General features: G+C 43.4%; 1 pseudogene; it reads left to right on the top strand.

Annotated features, from left to right (window-relative positions):
• The first annotated feature begins 4,575 nt into the window (after window positions 1-4,575).
• On the top strand, window positions 4,576-5,138 carry LOC107529058 (large ribosomal subunit protein eL29 pseudogene; annotated as a pseudogene).
• Window positions 5,139-27,109: the final 21,971 nt, after the last annotated feature.

Here is a 27,109-nt window from a genome sequence, read left to right as displayed (position 1 = left end):
GATTATGGCTATATCAGTCCCTGTGTTTGTTTCCCAGGCTGCAACAGCAAATCACCACCCACGAGGTGGCTTAAATAAAATGACACTTACCCTCTCTCAGTTCCAGAGGATAAGGTTTGAAATGTGGCAGCAGGGCCTGTTCTCTCAGAGCTTTGGGGCAGAGTGTGCTCCGTGCCTGTCGCTTAGCTTCTGGGGCCGGCGTTCTGTGTAAACCTGATCTCTGCCTCCACTGTCATGCGGTGGAGTCTCCCTGTGTCTTCAGCCTTCATATAGGGCCCAGTCGGTTGGATTAAAGGCACATCCTACTCTCCTATGGCCTCATCTTAGCTAGTTACATCTGCAGTGACCTTATCTCCAAATAAAGTGGCTATCAACATTATTTGTAATACACATTACAATCCAAAACTTTAAATTCGTACCATAAAACTATGTCAAATAGATACATTATTGTCTTTAATTTTGAGAAAAATTAATTATGAAATGAAATATCTTAACTGTAATGTTAACCAACTATGTTGAACTTTTTTCCAACAATATAGCAAAACCTTAATTAAATCAATCAAAACAGAACTGGGTAATTCACTAATTAGACGTGACCTTTGATTTTGACATACATTAAAAATATTTGAAAACAGTCTCTTTTCCTCAGCGGAAATAGGTGACATGAATACTCACCTTTCTTTGATAATTATGAGCCTGGACGCTTACTGTGCTATGGGAGATCACAAACATGGATTAAAGATGAACCTACAGTGACTTGTAATACACCCAATAAAAAAAGCTATAAAAAACCTGTCGTCCACAGTAATTTGTTTTTCACCGTGTCCTTTTTGAGGAGAAGATAGGATCCCCAGTGACGGTTCACTGTAGCGAGAATACAGAGCAGGCCAGCACACGGGCTCCTCCTCCACGCTGCCCCCGGGCTTGGCTGCTCTGTGGGCAGCTGCCCCTCACTAGGGGGCTGCTCTAACCCTGGGCGCCCTGCAGCTTGCAGGCTGTGCAGGGTCCTAGCACCAATGGCCCTTCGTGGGTAGTTACCTATCTAATGTTTGTTTGCTGGTGTGTAGGAGGCAGGATTGCCCCTAATTATGCCATTTTTAAAAAATTAAAAAAATTTTTTCATGTTACAGTTTACATACAATAGAGTACTACTTTCAGATGTATAACATAGTGATTAGATATTTATATAACTTATGAAGTGATCACCCTGATAAGTCTAGCCCCCATCTGGTACCATACATGGTTATTACAATATTAATGAATATATTCCCTATGCTACACTTTATATCCCATGACTACTTTTATAAGTGCCAGTCCCCAAACCCCTTCCCTTCTGACAACCATCAAAATGTTCTTCGTACCTATGAGGTTTTTTCCTATTCTGTATATTCTTTCATTTTGTTTTTTAGATTCCACATAGAAGTGAAATCATATGGTATTTGTCTTGCTCTGTCTGACTTACTTTACTTAGCATAATACCAAGTCATCTGTGTTGTCACAAATGGCAAGATTTCATTCATTTTTGTGGCTGGGCAATAGTCCATTGTATCTATATGTACCACAATTTTTTGTGCACTTGTCTATTGATGGACACTTCAGTTGCTTTCATGTCTTGGCTACTGTAAATAATACTGCAGTGAACATAGGGGGGCATGTGTCTTTTTTGAATTTGTATTTTGGATTTCTTTGGATAAATATCCGGCCTTAGAATTGCTGGGTCACATGGTAGTTCTATTTTTAGCTTTTTGAGGAATTTCCACACTGTTTTCCATAGTAGCTGTATCAGTTTACAATTCCAGCAGTGCACGAGGGCTCCCTTGTCTCTGCATCCTCGCCGGCACTTGTTTGTTGATTTATTAATGGAGCCATTCTGACGTGGGAGGTGATGCCTCATTGTGGTTTTAATTTGCATGTCCCTGGTGATAGTGATGTTGAGCATCTCTTCACATGTCTGTTGGTCATCTCTATGTCCTCTTGGGATTTGAAATGTTTCTTCAGGTCCTCTGCCCATTTTTTAATTGGATTGTTTGTTTTTTGGTGTAAAGTTGTGTGAGTTATTTATATATTTTGGATATTAACTCCTTACTGGATGTCATTGGCAAATATCCTCTCCCATTCAGTTAGTTTATTTGTTTTATTGTTTACGGTTTCCTTCACTGTGCAAAAACTTTTTAGTTTAATGTAGTCCCATTTCTTTATTTTTTCTTTTGTTTCCCTCGCCCAGGGAGATATATCTAATAAAATATTGCTAAGACCGATGTCAAAGAGTTTAATGCCTATGTTTGCTTAAACAAGTTTTACGGTTTCACATCTTACATGTAAGTGTTTAATCTATTTTGAGTTTACTTTTGTATATGGTGTAAGAAAGTGGCCTAGTTTCATTTTTTTGCATCTATTTGTCCAGCTTTCCCAGTTTTCTTCCTGAAGAGATTGTCTTTGCTCCATTGTATATTGTTTCCTCCTTTGTCATAGTTTAATTGACCACGTCTGCATCAGTTTATTCCTGGGCTCTATGTTCTGTTCCACTGAATTGTGTGTGTTTTTATGCAAGTACCGTGCTGTGTTGATTACTGTAGCCTCATGGTCTAGTTTCATATGAGGTCTCATGATACCTCCCACTTTGTTTTTCTTTCTCAAGATTGCTTTGGCTAATTGGGTACTTTGTGGTTCCATGTGCATTTTAGGATTATGTGTTCTAGTTCTCTAAAACTAGAACACATTGGTATTTTGACAGGGATTTTGACAGGGATTGTCGTGGATCTGTAGATTGCTTTGAACAGTATGGACAGCTTACCAATTTTTGCTGCCCATGAGCCCTGTGTAGCTTCTATTTATTTGTACTCCTTCAATTTCTTCCTCCAACGTCTTGTAGTTTTCTCCTCAGTTAAATTTATTTCTAGGTATTTTATTCTTTGTGATGCAACTGTAAATGGGATTGTTTTCTTAAATTTCTCTCCCTGATAGTTCATTATTGCTATATAAAAATGCAACCAATTTCTGAATATTAATTTTGTATCTACTACTTTGCTGAATTCGTTGATCAGTTCTAATAGTTTTTTGGTGGAATCTTTAGGGTTCTCTCTATATAGTATGTCATCTGCAAATAATGCCAGCTTTACCTTTTTCTTTCCAATTTGAAGGGCTTATTTCTTTTTCTTGTCTAATTGCCATGGCTGAGACTTCCAATACTAGAGGATGGGGCAAAAGTAGATTTAAAGTTGTGAGTATGCAAAACAGAGTCTGTTCTTGTGTTATTATTTATTAATTATTGTATTATTTTCCATACGAACAACTATAAACCTACTTTTGCCCCACCCTGTATGTTGTAAAAAGTGGTGAAGTGGACATGCTTGTCCTGTTCTTTACCCTACAGAAAAGCTTCAGCCTTCCCTGCTGAGTTTGATGTTAGCTGTGGGAGTGTCACATATGGCCTTTTTTCTGTTGTCTTATATTCTCTCTATTCCCACTTTGCTGAGAGTTTTTATCATAAATAGATGCTGGATTATGTCAAATGCCTTTTCAGCCCTTAAGGATACGATCATATAATGTTTAACCCTTCATTTTGTTTCTGTGGTGTGTCATGTTAATTGACTTGCGGATTTTGAACCAACCTTGCATCCTGGGAATAAAACCTACTTGATCATATGGAAATACTACCACGCTGCTGCTTCAGCCCACGCTCCTCTCCCGAGCTCCAGGCCTTTTCTCCAGGTGCCCATGCGACAGCAACACATGATGTCATAAGCGTGATGTGCCACCTTTTTCTCAAAACCTGCTCTTCCTCTCAGACTCCTTCCCCCAGTAAAAACACATGACTATCCACCAGTTGCCCAGGTCAGGAAACTGCCATCTGTTTATGTCTCATTGACCCTCCTGAACACGGCTCCCGAGGTCCTCCAAGGCTCGGTTCCCGCCTCCCTCTCCAGCCTCATCTCTTCCAGCTCACCCCCTGACACGCTTTACCTGGCTGTGGCCACCCCATTGCAGTTCCCGGCTGAGCCAAGCTCGTGCTTTCCCTCTTTCCTGTCTCTGGGTCTCCTATCAGCTGTGCCTCTACCTGTAGCATTTCCCAGTCTTGTCCCTCACCTGCTCAACCTTACTTACCGTTGAGCTCTAATTTAAATGTCACTCCTTTTGAAAATTCTTCCCTAGACCAGATTAAATCTTCCTGCTGGCACCCTTATTTCCCCCAAACATAATTAATCGCACTTCATTGCAATTGCTTTTCAACTGTTGACGTAGTCTTGTCTGTTGTAGTATCTTGAGCATCTAACATAGCACCTTGTGCATAAAAGGCTCTCAAAATATACTGAATGACTGAATGAACTGCAAAATGGAGTTAATTATAACAACTCAGTTATATTGGGCAATTGCAGAAATTACATGAGATAGTATTTGTGATTGTATTTGCAAGCTGTAAAATTATAGAACACCCCCCACACCATACAACAGTAAAAATATTATATTATACCTGGTTGATTTCCCCCCTTTTCCAGATTCCTCGTCTTCTTTCTGGACCCACCATCTCCTCAGCAGTTAAGAGATCATGATGTGGCTGTGGGCTTTGGCACAGAGATGGCCAAGTCCAAGAACCACACCAACCACAACCAGTCCCGAAAATGGCACAGAAATGGCATCAAGAAATCCTGATCACAAAGGTACAAATCTCTTCAGGGGGTAGACCCCAAGTTCCTAAGGAACATGCACTTTGCCAAGAAGCACAACAAGAAAGGCGTGAAGAAGATGCAGGCCAACAGCGCCAAGGCCATGAGTGCGCGCGCCGAGGCTTCAAGGCTCTTGTAAAGCCCGGGGAGGTCAAGGCCCGGATGCCAAAGGGCGGCAGCCACAAGCCCAGTCAACTTGCCCACATCGCTCACCCCAAGCTTGGGAAACGTGCTCGTGCCCGCATCGCCAAGGGTCTCAGGCTGTGCCGGGCAAAGGCCAAGGTCAAGGCCAAGGCTCCAACCCAGCCCCAGGCTGCGGGTGCAGGTGCAGCCCCAGCTTCGGCTCAGGCTCCAGCTCCCAAAAGTGCCCAGGCTCCAGCTCCCAAAGGTGCCCAGGCCTCAGCTCCCAAAGCTGCCCAGGCCCCCACGAAGGCTCCACAGTAGAGGCCTCTGTCTGCGGATGTGAGGACAGAAGGACTGATGCGACCCCCGAGCTGCTGTCTGCATGGAGCTGGTCTCCTCCTGTGCTATTTGTACAAATAAACCTGAGCCAGGAAAAGAAAAAAAAAAGATCCTGATTATCAAAGTACCATCAGGTGACTCCAGCTGAGACTTGCCCCATGTTCTCCCACTTGGAGGCTCCTTTCTGATCCAGGAGCTGCTCAGGGTGTCTTCCAAATCAGCGCTGTCCTGTCCTCAGTGTCGCTCAACCAGCAGCTGCTGTCAAAGCCTTATACTCACCCCTTCATGCCTACAGCTCAACTCGGATCCAATCCAGTCCAGTTCTTTAGACTAATTCTCCCCACCCTAAGCAATCTAGTGACTGTCCTTTCATGAAGTATTAACACCTTGGTTCCCAAACACTCTGGTGGTCCCTCCTGCTTTCACTTACTCCAGAAACTTTGGGAGCAGGGATATCCTGACCTAAGGCTCTCCTGGCCGATGAGAAGTTGATCCGAAGGGGAATGGGGTGCCGAAAGGGTTACCAGCAAGCTCTCAGCCAGCGGATTACAGGGGAGAGACACTGGAGGGTATCAGGGAAGGGAGGAGAGCAAAGCCAGGAGCATATGTGAGGGCAAAGCAGCTGCTGGGCGAGCAGGACCCTGAGTGAATTTTCCCAGGGCATGTGCTCCCTTGACAGCAGCGCATCTCACCAGAGCAGGATGGCACCTCTGGCCAGCTCCAAACAGAGGTGGGGGTCTCTTCTCACCTTGTGTTAACCTTACCCAAGACATGCACTTGATAGCTTATGATTTCATTTGGAAATAGAGGTGCTTATTCAGAAACATTCCTGAGCTTACAGGCCAAAATCTGGGATAATCTCAAGAGATTTGACTTTTTAATCACCACCAGGACTATGTTGTGGAAAAGTCCATCACTGTATCAGCTGCTGGTTTTAAATTCTAAAAATCCCAGTCACAACAGCAAAATGTCCACTGGTTCATCCACATAAGGGGAGGGTGTAGAAATGCCCTCCTCTGACTTTGACCCCCCTCCTTAGACTAACAAACTCTTTCTGACCTAAAAACCTGCCCTGGTGCTCACTGTATAAAATCCTGCCCTGGTGCTACCTGTAAAAACATATGAGGCACTTAACCTGATGTGCCCTGGACCATCCATACCAGGGACAGACAAGCTATTAATATCACAGATGATTATTTATCTGGAAGTCTAAACACTGGAGATATCCAAATACTGTGCATATGCTAATTTACTCTTTTTAAGTGCCAAGTTTATTTGGAATTAGCGCACAGTGCTGACTGGATGCTCCGGTGTGCACTCCCCTGTGTTCTGAATGCAGGCACCGGCCCCCAGTCTCTAGGCCTCTCTTCCCCCGTTCTGCTCTCACCCCCTCTCCTTCCCCTGTTCAGAACCTCCTTCCACCATGCACCCCCACCCTGGGCCCAGGGCGGCAATGCTGGCATAACACTCAGGATGCTGAGCTTACCTGCACCTTTCTCTGTTTTCACTGTGCAATTTGGGGAAGTGACAACACTGTCATAATGGGTATGTTTAGGTCTCTGAGTTTTCAGTTGGACAGGTAAGGAAAGGAGGGGTCTCATGAAGATGAGAAGGGTAGCGGACACATTTATAATTTCTCAGTATATTAGTCCAAGAACCTAACTCCCGCCCCCACCCAAAATCCCTGCATAACTACCAGGCAGATTGATGAGCAGTGACCCTTTGGAAGGCAGCCAGTCTAAGAGTATTAGAGAGAGAATGTAATTTTAGAACCGGAGGGAGCCTCAGACCTGATTCAGTCCAATGCTCTCATATTCAGATAAGGGCAGTGAGGCCCAGGGAGGTGTTGTGACTTGCTCAAGGTCACATAGGGAGTTTGGTCTAGAACCAGCCTTCTGGGCAGCCAGGGCCACACTAGCCAGACTCAGGCAGGGCCTGAGTAGCAACAGCAGGGTCTGTGCAGAGAGCTGGAGGGAGGCAATGGCGAAGGGAGTGAGGGTGCAGGGTGCTGGAAGAAAGGGAGCCAGGAAAGGTCGCAGAGGAAGACGCTTTAGAAGCACAATTTCAAACTGAATGGTCAAGCTTGAGACATCTGGGCATGAGAGGAACAGATGGGCCTGGAATGGACAGTAATCAGGCCCTGGGAAATTCAGCAGAAGGCAAGGAAACCAGAAGAGGCTGAGTCAAAGAGGCTGATTTGCAAGCAGCACAGGGCTCTGCATACAGAAGCTGCAGCTGCAAACTCAAGGGCAGCGTTGAGATTTATGGAGTGTGGATAGAACTTCTGATCAGCATCCGTCACCTCAGCCAGGCCCGGGAATCACAGCCAAATCTAGATGAGCTGTATTATGGACCATGATAATGGGAGCATGAATGGAGGCTGTGATTGTCTATCCTGCAATCAACATTTTAAATGGCTAGAAATTTTGACCTGACCAGCCCATGGCCCAGATAATGACATCCCAGAGGCACAGTGATGACCGTGAACAGGAGGGCTTCAGGGCAAAGGCCACAGTGCACAGTCCTGAGGTGGAAGAGGCCACTCTGTCATGGGTCAGAGTCCAGGTTAACACAGACCTTAGCTGGGTTGGGTGGGTGGGGAGGAGGGGAGTGAGAGGAGAGCAAATAGCCTGAAATGGAGAGAACTGAATTGACTGTTTTCATCTCGTGGACTCAGGAGCTCTCAGTGGGCAGTAGCCAAACACTGTTGCTACTGATACTAAAATGGGAAACCTCCAAACGGTTCCACTGCCAGTGTGTTCAGAAGACTTTGTCACAGATTTGAATAAGTCACTTAACTTTGCTATGTGTCAGGCTAAAGGAACACAAGGCAACAACATCTGGCTGAAAGTGGAATGCCTCTGTCACTTGTCTGGGTGTTTGTCTACCTGACATCAAACAGCTGGATTCTCATAAACATGTGGATGATGCACTGAATTTTTTACTCTCCATTCAGATCACAAAATCGTAGACTCTCCTGCTTGGCAGGAATTTAAAGGTTGCCTAATCCCTGATATTTGGCATGGCCTTAAATGACCTGTTTTGTATTATTGTGGAAATCAAACACTGAGATATGGGTGTGTTATGTCTCATTGCACATATTGTATCTTATTTAAACACGTGTTTAACATTTTGCCCTCCTTGGCTGTTTATTTACATGGTAAACTAGATTATTATATGTATGAAAATACAATGAAATCCTGTAATTAACCAAAACTTGTTTTCTAAAAATAAAAGAACCCAAAAAACTGCAGGTGCATAAACATGCGCCGACCTTGGAGCTGCGCTCAGCACAGAGCCCAGAGGCCGCTGCGCCACCTGCGCGCCTAGAGCTACCTGCTCAGTGTGGCGGGGAGAAGGGTTGGAGTGGAAGTTTGCTTCGCCTCTCTCACTCCCTCCCTGTCCCTGCCTTTAATGAGCTCCAAGCGGGTGTCTCTTCCTAGGCAGAGACTGAAGCACAACAAGGGCAGAGGACTGTGAAATTCATTACCCCCGAGATCTGCCTCGCATCTGAGTCCTTCCGTCCAGACGGCCGGAGCCGCGTCCCACCCCAGCCCCCTCCCTGCTCAGAGGCTTTCTCCAGAAACGTCCCCCCAATGCGGCCCCACGGAGCTGAGCTCAGGAAGCTCGCCCTCCCGCAGACTCGCCTCTGCCCCGGCGTGTGCGGTTTGTCTCCCTGGCAGCCGGTGCGGAGCTCCTGGCTTTTCGCGGGGGCTCTTGTGCCGCCGTCCCATGCACACTGGTGGGCTCCATGGAAATGGGGGCAGCCAAAGTGAGGCGGGCAAATGGGAAGCATTTTCCAAAACTAACCAATGTGTGCACTGGGTTCAAATGAGAGTTTGGGGAGAAAAACGAAGTTGGAAGGTCCAGGAGAGGAAGAAGGGGTGAAATGGGTGGGTGGGGGGAGGCCTAGGGAGACCGCTCTGGAGGTGGGATCTGTAGACGGGAGGCTGTCATGTTTGCGGGGCGAGTGCTTCCCTAGGATGCGGGGGGGTGGCAGGGTCAGCCCATCAGCCAGCCAGCCGGCAGCGTTTGCTCGGGCCCACCCCGCACGGACCGTTCCTGGTGCTAATAACTGCGGGGCCGGGCTGCACCGCACCCTCCAGGATGAGCTGGGAAACTAGTGGAGGAGACGGGCCACCGCAGGGAAACAGCGCTTCTGTGAACCCAGGAGAAAGCAGAACAGTATTAAATAAGGAGCAGTGCCTCGCAGCCGCTCCTCCTTAGCCGCCCACCATGACAGCCACTTGCACAAACTGGCCCCTGACAAAATGACCCTCATTTGTGTGACTTCACTGAGACTCACTACCTGAGTGACAGGTGAAATCCATCAAAGAATTGGGCGACCACGTAACCAACTTGTGCAGTTTGGGGGCCCCGAGACTGGCCTGGCGGAGTATCTCTGACACACACACCCTGGGAGACAATGATGACAGCTAAGCCTTAGGCTGGCTCCCCATAGCCCGGGGGTGACGTCCCTGGTCACCACAGCAGTACCTGCATGTGGGAGTTTCCTCTCCTTTCCTATAACTTGTACCAAATCATCCCCTTATGTCTTTCATTTGTACCATTCCTTCAAATAAAGTAATTTGGTTACACACACACACCCCAAAAAGAAAGAAGTCAGCCAAGGAGGAGAGGTGATGGTCTGGAAGGAGAAGATACAAAGGATGGGGGGTGGTCTTTGAGGAGGAGGGTGGGCAGGATTCAGAGGACAGGGAGAGGAATTAGCTTCGGCAGGAGCAGGGACACCTCTGCCGTTGTAAATCAGAGCAGGAAAGGCTTGGTTTACATCCAGAAACTAGACTCTAGGTGACTTGTAGCTCTAACTCTTATGATTCCATGAAGTTAAATTGCACAGTGTCAGTAGTTTAATGTCACCTCTCCTTGGCAAAGCTTTAACCCAGAGACATGAATCTTTCCTGAGAGAGTCTCAGGCTGGGGGCAGCGGGGCCTCCCCAGGGACCTTGAACACCTACCACCTTGCTACACGAGAGGATAGGGCCAGAGGTAGGATGGTCCCCTGGTTCGACTCCACAGTACTCAGGCTCTGCTTAACGGGAGGAGCGTTCTGGCCACTCGGAGAAGCTGAGAGTTCTCTTCTCTTACCTAAGGGTCAGCAAGGCCAAGGAAAGAAGCCAGGACTCCAGACAGAAGGGGCTCCACTTCCCCAAGGCGGGCAGTTTCAGCCGCACCTGGCTACTTCGCTCACTCCTGGGAAAAGAGGCTGTGCAGCAGATTTTATTAATTGTACGGGTTTGTTTTTGCAGAGACTTTATGCATGGCCTGCTCTTGACTCCCCCTTTTGGTTGCGGGGTTCAAGGCGTATGATGATTGTTTTAAGTTCACAAAATGTACTAGTGAGAGGAGCAATACAAAAATTGCCCAATCCTTAGTCCTTCCGGGAAAAGCCTTCTCTCTGACCTGGCAAGTGCAGGTTAGGAAGCCGTGTTTCAACCACACACCGCTACCGAAAAGCAAATACCCTGCCCGCGATGCCGGTTCACGCTGGTTGCACAGCTCTGAAAGGCGTGGACCGAGCGATCCTGGGTGCGGTCTTTCACCAGCCCCCCTCCCTCTCACTTTCATCAGAAGACAGCCCATTCTGGAAAGGCAGCTGCTTCTCAAATTGCTGTTTTAGCAGCTGAATCCAATAGGCTGTTTTTCCCACTGCGGTGAATTTGTTCTGACAACAGTGAGTGCCAGTCATTTGCTCTTTCCACCCATGATTTGGTTTTATTATTAATCTGTGTATTATGTCTGCTGGCTCTGTCCATTATTCGAGAGCCTGAGTGCACACTTACAAATGCAATAAAAAGAGACAGCCTCAGCCATGACGGCTGAGAGTCTAACAGGGAGTCAAGTCACAGAGTGTTCCTTCTCCCTTCTACCTGTGACTCAAACTGTGCGGGGCTATAGGGTTGACTATTTGACCAAACCGAGTACTAACACGGTGTGACCTAGGCAGATAACTAAATAGTGTAACCAAGTCAGTGATTTGATCACCCCCTTACCTAATTAAAATTCAAGGTTAATTCTTTTTTTTAAATTATTGAGATATAATTCACATACCATAAAATTCATTCTTCTAAAGTGTACAATTTAGTGGGTTTTTGTATATCCACAAAGTCGGGTAGCCATCATCACTAATTCCAGAACATTTCATCATCTCGAAAAGAAACCCTTACCCATAGCAGTCATGCCCCTCCCCTGCAGCTCCTAACAACCACAAATTCACTTTCTATGTCAATGGGTTTCCTTACTCTGGAACTGTATACACTGGAATGCTATGTGGCCTTTGTGGCTGGCTTCTCTCTATAAGCATAATGCTTTCAAGGTGCAGCCATGCTGTAACATGTATCAATATTTTGGTCTTTTTAAAATTATTATTAAAGGCTTTATTTTTTAGGGCAGTTTTAGTTTCATAGCAAAATTGAGGCACAGAGATTTCCCATGTGCTCTGCTCCCACACGTGCATAGCTTCCCCCACCGTCAACATCCCCACCAGTGCGGTACATGTGTTAAAATCAATGAACCTACACTGACGCGTCATAATCACCCAAAGCCCATAGTTTACATCACAGTTCACTTCGGTGTTGTACATTCTCTGGGTTCAGACAAGTGAATAAATGACATGTTTCCATCATTATAACATCATATGGTATTTTCACTGCCTCCAAATCCTGGCAACCACTGATCTTTTACCCTCTCCATGGTTTTGCTTTTTCCAGAATGTTGTGTAGTTGGAGCCAAACAGTATTTGCTTTCTGGATAGGGCTTCTTTCACTTAGTAAAATGCATTTGAAGTTTCCTGTGTCTTTTCGTTGCTTGATAGCTCATTTCTTTTTATCTTTGAATAATATTCCATTGTTTAGATGTTCTACTGTCTATCCGTGCACCTGCTGAAGGACATCTTGGTTGCTTTCAGGTTTTGGCAGTTATAAATAAAACTTCAATATATATCTGTACGACATCGTTTTCATTTTCTTTGGGTAAATCCCAAGAAGCCTGAGAGCTGGATTACACGGGAAGAGTCTGTTTAGTTTTGTAAGCTGCCAAGCTGTCTTCCAAAGTGGCTGCACCATTTCACAGTCCCACCAGCAATGGATGAGGGCTCCTGCTGCTCCACACTCCTCGCCAGCATTTGTGTTGTCGGTGTTTGGGGTTTTGGCCATTCTAATAGGCGTGTAGTAGTATCTCACTGTTGTATTAATTTGCATTTTCCTGATGATGTATCATGTGGAGCACCTTTTCATACGCTTACTTGCCACCTGTATGTCTTTTGTGGGGGGGTGTCTGTTAAGGTCTTTGGCACATTTTTTAATCAGGTTGTTTGTCTTCTTTTAGGTTTTAAGAGTTCTTTGTATATTTTGAATAAGTCCTTTATCAGATGTTTCTTTTGCAAATATTTTCTCTCAGTCTGTAGCTTGTCTCCTCATTCTCTTGCCTTTGCCTTTCACAGAACAGAAGTTGTTTTTTAAAAAATATATCTTTATTGATTTCAGAGAGACAAAGGGAGAGAGAGAGAGACAGAAACATCAATGATGAGAGAGCCATTGATCAGCTGCTTCCTGCACGCCCCGCACTGGGGATCGGGCCCGAAACCTGGGCATGGGCCCTCACAGGGAATCGATCCTCAGTCTCCTGGATCCTAGGTCGATGCTCAACCCCTGAGCCACACCAGTCAGGCCAGAGCAGAAGTTTTTAATGTTTTTTATTTTCATTGAATTTATTGGGTGACATTGGTTAATAAAATTATATAAGTTGTAGGTATACAATTCTATAATATATCCCTGTACATTTTACTGTCTGTTCACAACCCAATGTCAAGTTTTCTACCATCACCATTTTTCTCCCCTTTACCCTTTCTACCTCCCCAACCCCCTTTATCTCTGGTAATTAACATACTATTGTCTGTGTCTATAAGGGTTGTGTTTTTTATTTTGTTTAATTCTTTCACCTTTTTCACCCAGCCCCCCAACACCCTTCCCATCTAACAGCTGTCAGCCTGTTTTCTGTATCTATGAATCTGTTTCTGTTTTGTCCAAAAACACTGATTCGAAAGAATATATGCACCCTCATGGTCATTGCAGCTTTATTTACGATGACCGAGATTTGCAAGCATCTCAAGTGCCTAGCAGTAGATAAGTGGATAAAAAACCTGTGATACATTTACACAATGGAATACTACTTGGCCATAGAAAAGAAGGAAATCTAACGTTTGGGGACAGCATGGAGGGACAGGGAGGGTATTATGCTAAGTGAAATAAGCCAGTCAGAGAAAGACAAGTATGACTTCACTTATATGTGGAATCTAATGAATAAAATAAACAAAATAGAGATGTTTTCATTTTAATGAAGTTTAATTTATCAATTATTTCTTTCATGGATTATACCTTTGGTGTTGTAAAAAAGTCATTGCCATATCCAAGGTCACCTAGGTTTTCTCCTATGTTATCATCTAGGAGTTTTGTAGTTTTGTTTACATTTAGGTCTTTGATCCATTTTGAGTTAATTTTTGTGAATGGTATATAAGGTCTGTGTCTAGATCCTTTTTTTTTTTTTTTTGCATGTTGAAGCCCAGTTGTTCCACTATCATTTTTTAAAGAGCCTATTGTTGTTCCATTATATCACCTTAGATCCTTTATTGAAGACCAGTGACCATATTTATGCAAATCTACTTTATGGGCTCTCTATTCTGTTGCATTGATATATTTGTGTATTCACTCACCAGTACCACACTGTCTTGATTACTGGAGCTTAATAGAAAGTCTTGAAATCATTTAATATCAGTCTTTTACCTTTGTTTTACTCCTGCAATATTGTCTTAGTTATTCTGGGTCTTTGGGCTCTCCATATTATCTTTAAAATCAGTTTGTCAATATCCACAAGTCCTCCAGAAGTTTTTTGAGTATTTTTCATCCTGTGTGAGTCGATTGTTCTGAGGTGGGTCTCTTGTAGACAGAATATATTTGGGTCTTGTTTTCTTATCCATTTAGCTACCCTATGTCTTTTGATTGGAACAATTAATCCATTTATCTTTAAGGTAAATATTGATAGATACTTAACTATTGCCATTTTAATTCTTTGTGCCTATGTTTCTCTCTCTCTATATATTTCTACTTCTTATTACAGCAGTTTCTTTAACGTTTCCTCCAATGCTGGTTTGGTGGGGATAAACTCCTTCAGCCTTTATTTGTCTAGGAAGCTCTTTTTTCACCATCTATTTTGAATGGTAGCCTTGCTGGATAGAATCGTCTTGGTTTCAGAACTTTATTTTGCATTACCTTGAATACTTCATGCCATCCCTTCTGGCCTGTAGAGTTTTTGATGAGAAGTCAGCTGACAACCTTATGGGAGCTCCTCTGTAGGTAACAGAATGATTTTCTCTTGCTGCCTTTAAGATTCTCTCTTTGTCTTGAATTTTTAGCATTTTAATTATGGTGTGTCTGGTCATGGGCCTGTTTAGATTCTTCTTGCTTGGGACTCTGTGTGCCTCCTGAACTTGTGTGACTTTTTCCTTGACCAGGTTAGGGAAGTTTTCTGCCATTATTTCTTCAAACAGGTTCTCTAACCCTTGCTTACTTTCTTCACCTTCTGGCACTCCTATGATGCAAATATTGTTATGTTTCATGTTGTCCCACAGCTCCCTTAAACTGTCTTTCTGTTTTTAATTGTTTTGGTTTTTTTTGTTTCTCTGATTGAGTGATTTTTTTCTACCATGTGTTCTAATTTTCTTACCTGATCCTCCGCTTCTCCTAATCTGCTGTTTATTCCTTCCAATGTTGTTGTTTATTTTAATTTCTGCTCTGTCATTCTTCATTTCCTTCATAGTTTCCATATCTTTTCTCATGCTTTTGAGCATCCTTACAATCAGTATTCTGAACTCTATATCTTATAGATTGCTTATCTCCATTTCATTTAGCTCTTTTTCTGGAGACTTCTCTTGTTCTTTCATTTGAGGCTTGTTTTTTGTTTCCTCATTTTGGCTGCCTGTTTGGGTTTGTTTCTATGTATTAAGTAGATTTATTAGGACTCCAGGTCTTTTTGGAAGGTCTCTGGTGCAGGCCAATGTTAGACACTCTTTGTGACTGGCCTTGAGAACCCTGTTTGAAGCGTGTGGCTTCCTCTGCTGGGGCTGGGTGCATTTGGAAAGGACCAAGATGAGCACCAAGGCCTGCTTTTCCAAGCCCTGGGTCCAGAAGCAGATGAGGCAATGACTCAAAGCACCCAGAGTCTGATTGTTATTTGCAGTCTCTTAATGAGCCTCAGGCTATAGACCACAGCAGGGCTTAAACTCCATAGCGTGGTGCAAGAGGTTTTCCAGTGTTTGGGGCAATTGCTTCCCCCCTTCCAGGCAAAAGCTGCTTGGGGGGGTAAATGTCTGCCTGAGAAAGATGTCTTCTGCCGTATAAGAGAATGATTCAGCAGAGGAATCCAGATGGGTGCCCTCCAAGAGCTCAACTCCAGAGCCTACGGCCCTGGATTTTCCTCACACAGTTCTAGTCCACCCTGTCCCCTCTCTGCCAGAGCCCAAGGTGAGTGGCTGCACATGAAACTTTGTGCATTGGCCCTTTAAGAGGGTGCTTGCATTTATAGCTGGGTCACCCTGGCAGACAGAAATCCTGCTGCTTTTCACAGACAGATGTTATGTGGGCACCTTTCTCAGATTTGAGGCTCTGGCTGGGGATCCCAGCTTGAGGGTTAGGCCCCAGAGTCTCAGTGGGAACCCGCCCCCCAAACTGAGATATCCCTCTGGACCTTCTGCTGCTGCCTGTGGGAGCCCATCCAGCCCTCTCATACCTCCGCACTTCCTACCAGTCTCTATGCAGTCTCCAGTTTACGTCCTTGGTTATAAGGCTTTTCTCCAGCTAGTCTTCAGTTGATTATTCAGGATGATTTTTCTATATTTAGTTGTAATTCCAGTTTGGTCCTGGGAAAGAATCAGTGTAGCTTCCACTTAATCTGTCACCATCTTGGATTTTTGTCTGAGGTTTTCTTGTAATATCTTTGTCTGGTTTTGGTATTCAGGCAACACTGGCCTCACAGGGTGAGCTGGGAAACATTTCTTCTATTTTTATCCTCTGAAAGAGATTGTAGAGAATTGGTATCATTTCTTCCTTAAATGCTTGGTATTATTCACCAGTGAACCCATCTAGCCTGGTGCTTTTATGGTTTAGAAAAGTATTAATTATTTAGTCTAAAGATTTTTTTACTTCATCCCCTAACACCCATACCCTCTGGCCTTCATCAGTTTGTTCTCTTTATCTATAATCTGTTTATATTTTGTTTGTTTATTTTGTATTTTAGATTACACATATTAATGGTATCATATGGTATTTGTCTTTCTCTATTTAGCTTATTTCACTTAGCATGATACCTTCTAGGTGCATCTGTGCTGTCACAAATGGTAAGATTTCAGAGTATTAATCTTTCAAAGAACTAGAGTTTGGTTTTATTGATTTTTTTCTATTGATTTCCTGTTTCAATTTCATTGATCTCTACTGTAATTGGCATTATTTCTATTATTCTGTTTACTTTGGATTTAATATTCTCTTCTTTCTCTAGTTTCCTAAGGTGGAAACTTAGATTATTGATTTTAGATTATTGATTATTGATTTTCTCCTTTTCTAACATATGTACTCAATGCTATAAATTTCCCTCAAATAACTATTTTCATTGTATTCCACAAATTTTGATAAGTTGGTTTTCATTTTCATTTAATTCAAAATATTTTTAAATTTCTCTTGGGATTTCTTATTCAACCCATGTATTATTTAAAAGTATATTGTTTAGGGGAGAAACAAGATGGTGGCATAGGTAACAGCTGCACTTGCTGCCTCCTGCAAACACATCAAAATTACAACTAAAATACAGAACCATCACCACTCAGAGCCTCCTGAAATCTGGCTGAACAGAAGCCGTACAACCAGGGAGCTGAAGGAGCATTGAGAGTGGTAGGAGGGGCAGAGACGCTGGCGGAGCAGGGCTGAATCACAGAGACGAGGCCATGGGCCCACACCCGGTGCCGCAGCTGAAACCCAGGAGGGAATCTCTGCAGTGGAGGTTTCCCGGAGGAGTGAGGGGTCCCAGCTCCCATCAGGCCCCCAGCCCAGGGCTCCAGGGCTGGGAAGAGACATCCCCACACCTTCGGGCTGTGAAACCAGCGGGGACTCTCTGAAGGTCGCAAAGACTGCTGGAGCCCCAGTAGCTCCTCTTAAAGGGCCTGCACATGGACTCACTCAGACGCGCTCCCTCTGAGCCCCAGCGCCAGGCAGCAGCCAGAAAGGAACCTGGGACACTTGGGGAGGAACTAACTCGCCTGAAATTGGGGTGAGAGCTGGAGGGGTGGCTTTCTCCCAGACAGAAGAGCTGGCAGAGACCCTTCGTCCTTTGGTGAGCCCTCCCTGCACACAGCCGGCAGGCAGGCAGGCGCCATATTTGAATCACCAGCACCTGACTCACACCTTTGGCCCCACCCCATGATTCCCGGAGGCCCCACCCCCTCCCTACATGCAGGCTCATCCAAGCCATTTCCAGTGGCTTTCCTGTGCAAGTGGCCTCTCGAGCCTTATGCTTAGGACTTTCCTAAAATCTCTCAAACAAGCAGCAGTGTGCCCCATACTGTTTGATAAGTGGCCCAAGGCCTGGCACTAGCTGCAGCCTGCATTGGCTCATAGCTTGGCCTCTCCTGGGCAACACCAAGCCCAGCACAAGTAGCAGCTGACTTTTCACCTCCTGGGAGGCCTCAGAGATAGTGCATCTTGTGGTCAGACTTGACCACACTGGATTACAACCCTACCACATCCATGAGTGACACACTCAAGGGGGGCACTTGGTGAACACCAAAGCTCCACTGAAATAAATCCTACTCCATAGGGTGTCTCCAGCACAGCAACTCTCTGGCCATAGTTGCAGCTGGTCCTCACAGCTGATTGGTCTGGGGGTCAGTTCCTCCCAGTGACGCCAACAGCAACCAAGGCTCAACTACAACAGGACAGTGCACACAGCCCACACAGGGGAGCACCTAGAAGGCCCAGCTCAGGTGACTGGGGAGGCTGAGACACTGGACCTTACAGGACACGTACTACACAAAGCCACTCTACAAATTCCAGGAGACATAGCAGCTCTACCTAATACTTACAAACAAACACCAGGAAGCAGCCAAAATGCGGAGGCAAAGAAACATGTCACAAAGAAAAGAACAGAAGATATCTCTAGAAAAGGAACTAAATGAAATAGATCCAAGCAAGCTAACAGATACAGAGTTCAGAATAATGGTCATAAGGATGCTCAAGGATATTAGGAAGAGTATGACAAAAATAATTGAGAAAATCGATGACATAATAAAGTACCAATTTGAAATGAAGGCTACATGAACTGAAATGAAGAATAATTTACAGGGAATCAACAGTAGAGACTGAGACATTGAGAATCAAATCAGCAATTTGGAACATGAAGAAACAAAAAACACCCAACCAGAAGAGCAAAAAGCAAAAAGAGTCCAGAAATATGAAGATAGTATAAGGAGCCTCTGGGACAACTTCAAGAGGCCCTACATTCATATTATTGGGGTGCCAGAAGGCAAGGAAAGAGACCAAGAAATTGAAAACCTATTTGAAAAAAATAATGACAGAAAACTTCCTCTACCTGGGAAAAGAAATAGACTTACAAGTCCAGGAAGCACAGAAGGTCCCAAACAAGAGGAACCCAAAGAGGCCCACAGCAAGACACATCATAATTAAAACGCCAAAGGTTAAAGACAAAGACAGAATCTTAAAAGCAGCAAGAGAAAAGCAATTAATTACATACAAGGGAGCACCCATATGACTGTCAGCTGATTTCTCAACAGAAACTTTGCAGGCCAGAGGGGAGTGGCAAGAAATATTCAAAGTGATGAAAAACATGGAACTACAACCAATATTACTCTACCCAGCAAAGCTATCATTTAGAACTGAAGGTCAGATAAAGAGCTGCTCAGACAAGGAAAAGCTAAAGGAGTTCATCACCACCAGACCAGCACTACAGGAAATGTTGAAGGGTCTTCTTTAACAAGAAGCCAATGAACAAAAGAATCTGATGAACTAAACAGATCCAGAGACACTGACACATGCAACAGATGATCGTATTTCAGAGGGAAGAGGGAAGGGGGGTGGAGGGTGGGAAGAGATTAACCAAAGAAGTTATATGCATATACGCATAACCCATGGACACAGTCAAAAAGGAGGTGAAGGCCTGGGGAGGGGGTGGGAGGGAGATGAAGGGGGTCAATTGGGGGGGGGATGGGACACCTGTAATACTTTCAACAATAAAGATAAATTTTTAAAAAAGTATCAACAGCTACTGAAAATATATTAAATTTGGAAACGTGGAAAAAAAGTATATTGTTCAATCCTACAACGTTTGGGATTTTCAATTATCTTTTGTTATTGCTTTCTAGTTAATTTCATTTTGGTCTAAGAGCCACATTGTATGATTTCTGTTCTTTCAAATTTGTTAAGGTGTGTTTGTGGCTCAGAATGTGGTCTATTTCTATTCTTTTAAATTTGTTAAGTTGTGTTTGTGGCCTACTATTCTGCTCTTGTTAGATGATATAATCTCTCTCTCCTGGTCCCCAACCACTTTTTCCAGGCAACTTTAGCAGTGTCTTCTATAGCCTTCCAGAAATCTTTTAGGCACTTGCAAGCACCCTCTCTCTACATCTTGTATTACTATTGTTGAGGAACTTGCTTTATCTTTTCTATCAGTGAGGAACTTGCTTTATCTTTTATATCAGTGCATAAGCTCTTAAAGTCAGGTTTTGCAAGTGATTCAATGCCGTATCTCCCTCAGTGCTTATCCAAGAACTTTGTGCCTAGTAGGAGCTCAGAACATATTTGGAAAGGGAATGAGTCACCTCTTTCTACTTCCACTTAAACTGAAGACTGTCAAGGTTGTATAGAACTTAGCATCTGTAGCAGAGGCTCATCCCAGCAGACATGGAGCAAGAGACCACCTCCAGTGGTTGAGTGGACATATTACCCCCCATTAAAGACCAGTTAAGAGATGAACTTACTCTCCTGTACCTCTGCACTCCTTTCCAAAACAACCTCCAAAGAAACTTAAATATAATTTCTTTGAAAAATAGCCTATCAAATGCAAACTGTGTAGATCTCTAGATACCGGAGACTTTTGGTATGAAGCTCATCTTAACCTGAATGTGTTTAATGTCACTGAGAATCCCCAGATAAAAGGGCTAAAGCATAGAAAGTCTCATTATGTTAGTTTTACGATAAAACTGTTATTGAGGAAGATATGGAAATAACAGGATACTTTATGAGAGCTCTGGGCTTCTTGAGCTCCCTCATGGCTCCTAATGAGAACACTATCACAAAATTATTATAGGGATTTTTTTCTCTTCAACCAATAAAAATGACATTTTCTGAGTCTGAACTAGAAAACAACTTTTGCATGTCCCTGCTGTCATTTACCTGCACATAGTGCAAGTACTTATTTTTGGTTCTTAATGAAGGCATGGAGCTTCTAATTATTTAGGGATGTGATTAAATAAGTTTCCTAGTCACTTGGTGTCGCAGGAGAAATCTTAATTTGCACACTCTTACCACTGATGTATCTTGCAAACAGTGACTATTTAACAATCCTCATTGCCACTCATTTGCCACTGCCACTCCAACTCATTGACTGATAGTTTAATAGTGCCCAATGAAACTTTTAATTGCCACTGTTTAGCATTGAGGCTTCCTGAGGCAAGCAGGCAGGGGATTTATCCAGCTTCTTCAAAGAACTGACTGTAGAGGTCATGGATGAAGATCTTATGAAAAGCAATGAGTCCCCTCCTTTCTGTCTCCCCTCACCCCCTTTATTTGCCATAAAAGGCTCAATATCTATATTTGAAGAGTTGCCTGAATTAGTTTTGGTTTTTATTTATTCTCATCTCACATGCCTGTTAGAAATCTATTAACGAAAGCAGAAAAGCAAAGAACATAATAATTATAACCTAAATTCTGACACCATATTTTTAGTGTAAAAACTTTTACCTCTATTTCTTTGTGGCCAAGTCTCATCAGCCTTGATTTACCTTTCTCTCTTTTTTAAAATATGTCTTTATTGATTTCAGAGAGGAGACGGGAGAAGGGGAAAGAGAAACATCAATGATGAGAGTCATTGATTGGCTGCTTCCTGCATGCCCCCTACTGGGGATCGAGCCCATAGCCCAAGCATGTGCCCTGACAGGGAATTGAGCTACAATCTCTTGGATCATAGGTTGATGTTCAGCTGCTGAGCCACACCTGCTGGGCTGATTCACCTGTCTTTAACAGTCAGATCTTCAATGGGTTCAGTTGTTAATATCAGAATACGAAAGGCAGTGCATTCCCCTATATCAGAATCTTTTTATGTAATTTATATTGGATTTGGAATATTTGTGGCTAATGAGTCTAATAATCAAATCAGAACAGACTTTAGAAAAATTGTGTGCAATGTTGATGTAGCAGGAAATAAATGGGAAAGGGATAGGGTCTGTGTTTTCCTTCATGAAGCACCAGTGAAGCCCCAGATTCCATAAACTTCTTAGAAAAGAAGATGGAGGAACTAGAAAAAGGAATTTGTCAAAAATAAATTTAGGCAGTATCTGTGGATAAAGGGAAGTGGGGAAAAGAGTTAAGTTCTTGTGGTTTACAGAGAGCTTGACTGATTATAGATATAAACACTGAACTGATGATTTTGGAGGTTCTTTCAACTTTTTGTGGTGATGTAGTTTCTATCATGCTTTTCTGGATAATTAATTTTGCTCTGCATTCTTTCTCATTTGTCCTTAAGGAAAGCTGGAAATGATTTCATTAACTAATTTGGGGGAAGTCCAGTATGTTCATCTGAAACTATGAATTAAAAACCCATCCATCTCTGGTCTCTGTGGCTCAGTTGGTTGAGCACTGCCCCATACACCAAGAGGATGCCGGTTCAATTCCCAGTCAGAACACAGACTGGGGTTGAGGGCTTGGTCCTCAGTAGGGGGCAGGCGGCAGGCAGCCAATTGTGTGTTTCTCTCTCTGCCTCTCTCTCTCCTTCTGTTTCCCTCCCTTCCTCTCTCTCTGAAATCAATAAAAACATTTAAACAACAACAAAACCTCATCTGTTATTTTTTTCATTTGTCTTTTAGTTGTTTCATTCATTAATCACAATAGATTGTTAAATTAATTATAATATGTCATTTAAAATTATGGTGTTAAAGAATTTATTTAAATGAGGAAATATTTACAATACATTAGTGGAGAAAATCAGATTTTAAAATTATACACACGAAGATCCAAGATGGTGGTGAAATAGGTGAAAAGTTACACTCACCTCCTCCCAGGACCAAACCAGAATTACAAATTAATTATAGAACAATTAACCTGAATAACCAGCTGAAGGCTAGCTGAACAGAAGACTTATAACTAAGGATTTACAGAAGAAGCCACAAAGAGACTGGTAGGAAATGCAAAGACTTGAAAAGGGCAGGCCTTGCACCACATGCGCTGTTTGAGAATTGGGAGGGATACCTCAACTGCAAAGGTACCCCCTGAGGAGTGAGGGGTCTCAAAACCATGCCAGGCACCCTAGCCCAAAGAACCAGTGCCAGGAAAGGAAACCTGCATAACACCTGGCTGTGAAAATCAGTGTGGACTCTGTCTTCCAGCAAGAGGCTGGAGTCTGCTCAAATCCAAGGAAGCAAGAGAATCCCAGCTGAGGAGTTGAGTCCAGCACTCTTGTGGTTTTCAGAGATTATTTCTAGCAATAGTTTCTTTTAATAAAGAAGCCCCATGCAGGATTCTGAAATGAAGACCAGCTGACTGAGAGCTGCTGCTGGGTGAAAGCCTCTGTGCCCCCTCATTCCTGGAGCCTGGGCCAGGAACGTGCTTTCAGAAACTCGCTGCATACTAACTACACAGTAGCATCAGTTGAACTGTTTTCTTTATCTCCCTTATTGGCTTCTCCTTTACTAAATTGTAGTTAGTACTAGGTACTTAGTTAGGCATTTTTAGAGTGGTTAACGAATGAAGATCACTCTGCATTTTTATTCTTTGAAAAGCAGCTTTCATTAAAAATGTAAATAGTGATTTTCAATTGACTCATGGATTCTGGGGCATTTTTGAAAATATCTCAAAGTTGCTACAGATGCTTCACTATTATCTCACATTTGAGAGGCATAACGTTGCAGGTGCTGGACTGGGCAGGGAATCAGGAGACTTCGATTCTGGTCCTGGCTGTGGATTAACCCGTCATGTACCTTGAGCAAGTCACTGGACCTCAATTTCTCCATCTCTGAATTAAAGTTCTTGGATCCAGTATCTCTAGCCCCTTCCAACTCTGAAACTATGTGGTTATGTCTCTTCTTTCCAGTCCCACACAGACCGTATTACCGGGGGTGCCAGTGAACTCATCCCAGTTACTCCACGTGCCACAGATAAACCAACGGTAATGAAATCTGATAATATCGCAAGAAAAACCAGCTGAATCATTTATTCAGGTCTGTTAGAACTGACACAAAGGAACACTTATAGCTCTCGCCTGGTTAGTATTCAGAATTGCAAGCCTAAATATTACCAGCCTCATTCGTATTTATAAAAGAAAAAGGCCCTCCAATTAAAAATGTTGTGAGATTCACTAGCAGAGCTTATCAAGCAGAGGTGTGCCTCTGTCACCCAGAATGAGCTTGTCAACATACATGAACATTTTATATACGGGGAAAGGGTTCCTTCAAGTGCTAAAATATCTTGAATCTTAAACTGTCCCTTTTCATGGATGATCTAAAAATAGGTATTTCATACCTTTCTTAAGCAAAGTAGGTAAAACATGGGCACCTGTAATAGTGTAAACAACAAAAATAAAGTTAAAAAATAATTTATTGATGTCTGAGGATTATCTTTCTGGAAAAAAGAATTGCATCATCAGTGATGCCTGTATCAGTATTGAGACGTATAAGGAACTTTATCCCTTCGATGAGTGGACCAGCTTGAGCTGCTCTATAAAACAGTGGCCTCTCTCACAAACAGAAGAGAGCCTATTCCATGTTCAAAGATTCCAAGAATTAATATTGTTAAAATTTTAATACTACCCCAAGCCATCTATAGATCCAATACAATCTCTATCAAAATTTTGATGGCATTTTCCACAGGGATAGAGCAAACAATCCTAAAATTTTATGGAACCACAAATAAACCTAAATAGCCAAAGCACTTTTGAGAAAGAAGAATAAAGCCGAATGGCATCATGCTTCCTGGTTGCAAACTATACAACAAAGCTACAGAAATCAAAACAAGATGGTATTGGCATAAAATCAGACACATTATTGGAACAGAAGAGAGACTCGGAAATTAGGCCCTTCAACAAGAGAATCAAAAACACTCAGTGGGGAAAGGACATTCTCTTCAACAAATAATGCTGGGATAACTGGAGAACCACATGCAGAAAGCAACACTAGGTTCCTATCTTACATCATTCTAGATGGACTGAAGACTTAAACATACAACCTGATACTTTAAAACTCCTAGAAGAAAACAGAAAAAACAACAACTCCATGACATTGGACTCAGTCGGGCAACAAGTTTTTGGATATGACACCGAAAGCACAAGTAACAAAACCAAAAATCAACAAGTTAGACTACATCAAACTAAAAGGCTACTGCACAGCAAAAGAAACCATCAACAAAATAAAAAGTCAAGCTGAATGGGAAAAAGTATTGCAACCCACATAGCAGATAAGGGATTGATATCCAAACTACATGAAAAACTCATACAACACCACAGCACAACAAAATCCAATTTTAAAAAATGGACAGAGGGACTAAATAGACATTGTTCCAGAGAAGACACTCGAGTGACCAACAGACACATAGTAAGGTGGTCAACTCATTAATCATCAGGGAAATGTAAATCTAAACCATAATGAGATATCACCCCACATCTGTTACAATGGCTGTTGTCAAAAAGATAAGAGATACCAAGTATTGGTGAGCATGTGGAGATAAGAAAACATTTGTAGGCTGTTCGTGGGAATGTACGTTGGTTAAGCCACTTGGAAAACAGTATGGAGGTTCCTCAGAATATTAGAAATAGAACTACCATGTGATCTAGCGGTTCCACTTCTGGGTTTATCTGCAAAGGAAATGAAAACAGGAGAGTTCAAAGAGCTGCCTGCACTCCTAGGTTTATTAAAGCGCATTCACAGCAGGCAAGGTGCGGAAACAGCCAGAGTGGCGCGCGGGGACGCGTGCGCTGAGGAAATGCGGTGGATAAATATACATAATGAAACACTATTCAGCCACGAGAAAGAAGGAAATTCTGCCGTTTGTGACCACATGGGTGGGCCCCCAGGCATTATGCTAAGTGATGTAAGTCAGACCGGGAAGGATAGATACTGGGAACTCACTTAGCGGTGAGAGCTAAAACGCCAACTTTGCAAAAACAGAGGAAAGCAGGCTCCGAATGCGCCCCGCCAGCAGCAGCGAGGCCCGGAGCTCCAGCCTCCCTTCGTTACGCAGTGAAGGTGCTGGCTGGCGGGCGGCGCGGGCACCGGTCAGGCTGAGGGTTTCAGGCGGTCTGGCTGGCACGGCGAGCGGGGGCGAAGCTCGGGTGCGGTCTCCCAGCTGCTTCGAAAGGTCATCGGGGGCGTATTTAAGGCAAGCTCTTCGTGACCTCCTGGCTCCATTCTAGTTCTTAGACATAAATGAGTCTCATGGCGACTTCCATTCACATCATTTATATTTCAATTTAAAATAGAAATTAAAACACAAAATAGTTAGCTCTGTTTTTAAAGTGCTTTTGGCCCTTTCTTTGTTGCCATGCAGGCAGCTGTTGCATGTGTGTCAACACACGTGCAACCAGCAAAGATCTACATTTCTTGTCAGCTTTTATTATCTTTTGGGGGGCAGGAGCCAGGGGCAGGGGCAAGGTTGTGGTGGTAGGGGATTTTCATGATTTTTTAAAAAATATTTCTTGTTTCTCAAATGTGTTATAGATGTATGAGGTTGTTAAGAAATTAACCTTCAACTTGAAAGGAGAGATCAACAGCAATACAGGCATAGTAGGGGATCTTAACACCCCACTGACTTCACTGGATAGGTCTTCCAGACAAAAAATCAACAAGGAAACAGTGACTCTAAATAACACACCAGGTCAGATGGATTTAACTGACATTTACAGAACATTCCACCCCAAAGCTGCAGAATATACATTCTCCTCAAGTGCACATGGGACATTCTCAAAGATAGACCACATGGTAGGACACAAAACAAGTCTCTATAAGTTCAAGACGATTGAAATCATATTAAGCATCTTCTCAGATATTTACACCAGGGAACACTATGCAGCTGTAAAAAAGAAAAAAAAGGACCTTTACCCAGTGAGACAGCATGGTGGGACCTGGAGAGTACTATGCTAAGTGAAATAAGCCAGTCAGAGAAAGACAAGTATCACATGATCTCACTCATATGTGGAATCTAATGAACAAAATAAACTGATGAACAAAATAGATCCAGAGACGAAGAAGCATGGAGCAGAGTGACCAATCTCAGAGGGAAGGCGGGGGTGTGGTGGGGCAGAGAGAATAACTTGAGAACTCATACGCATGCGTGCACAACCCATGGACACAGACAATAGTGGGGTGAAGGCCTCGGGTGGGGCAGGATGGAGGGAGACATATGTAGTACTTTCAACAGTAAAGATAAATTAAAAGAAAAGGTTAACCTCTGGAGAAATACTGTGTAGCGGGGTGTCTTGGCTCAGGCTGCTATAACAAAACGTCATAGACTGATGTCTTAAACAGACAGTTATTTCTCATAGTTCTGGAATCTGGGAAGCCCAAGGTGCCGGCATGTTTGGGTCCTGGTGATAACTCTCTTTCTGGAATGCCTATGGCCAGTTTCTTGGTGTGTCCTCACACGGAATAAAGAGAGCTCTAGGTTATTCCTCTTCTTATAAGGACACCAATCCCATCATGGGGA

Source organism: Miniopterus natalensis, chromosome 19, assembly GCF_054644295.1.
Source record: "Miniopterus natalensis isolate mMinNat1 chromosome 19, mMinNat1.hap1, whole genome shotgun sequence".
NCBI classification, from domain to species: domain Eukaryota; kingdom Metazoa; phylum Chordata; class Mammalia; order Chiroptera; family Miniopteridae; genus Miniopterus; species Miniopterus natalensis.
Note: the sequence above shows the minus strand (reverse complement) of the source record. Positions and strands in the feature narration are given on the sequence as shown.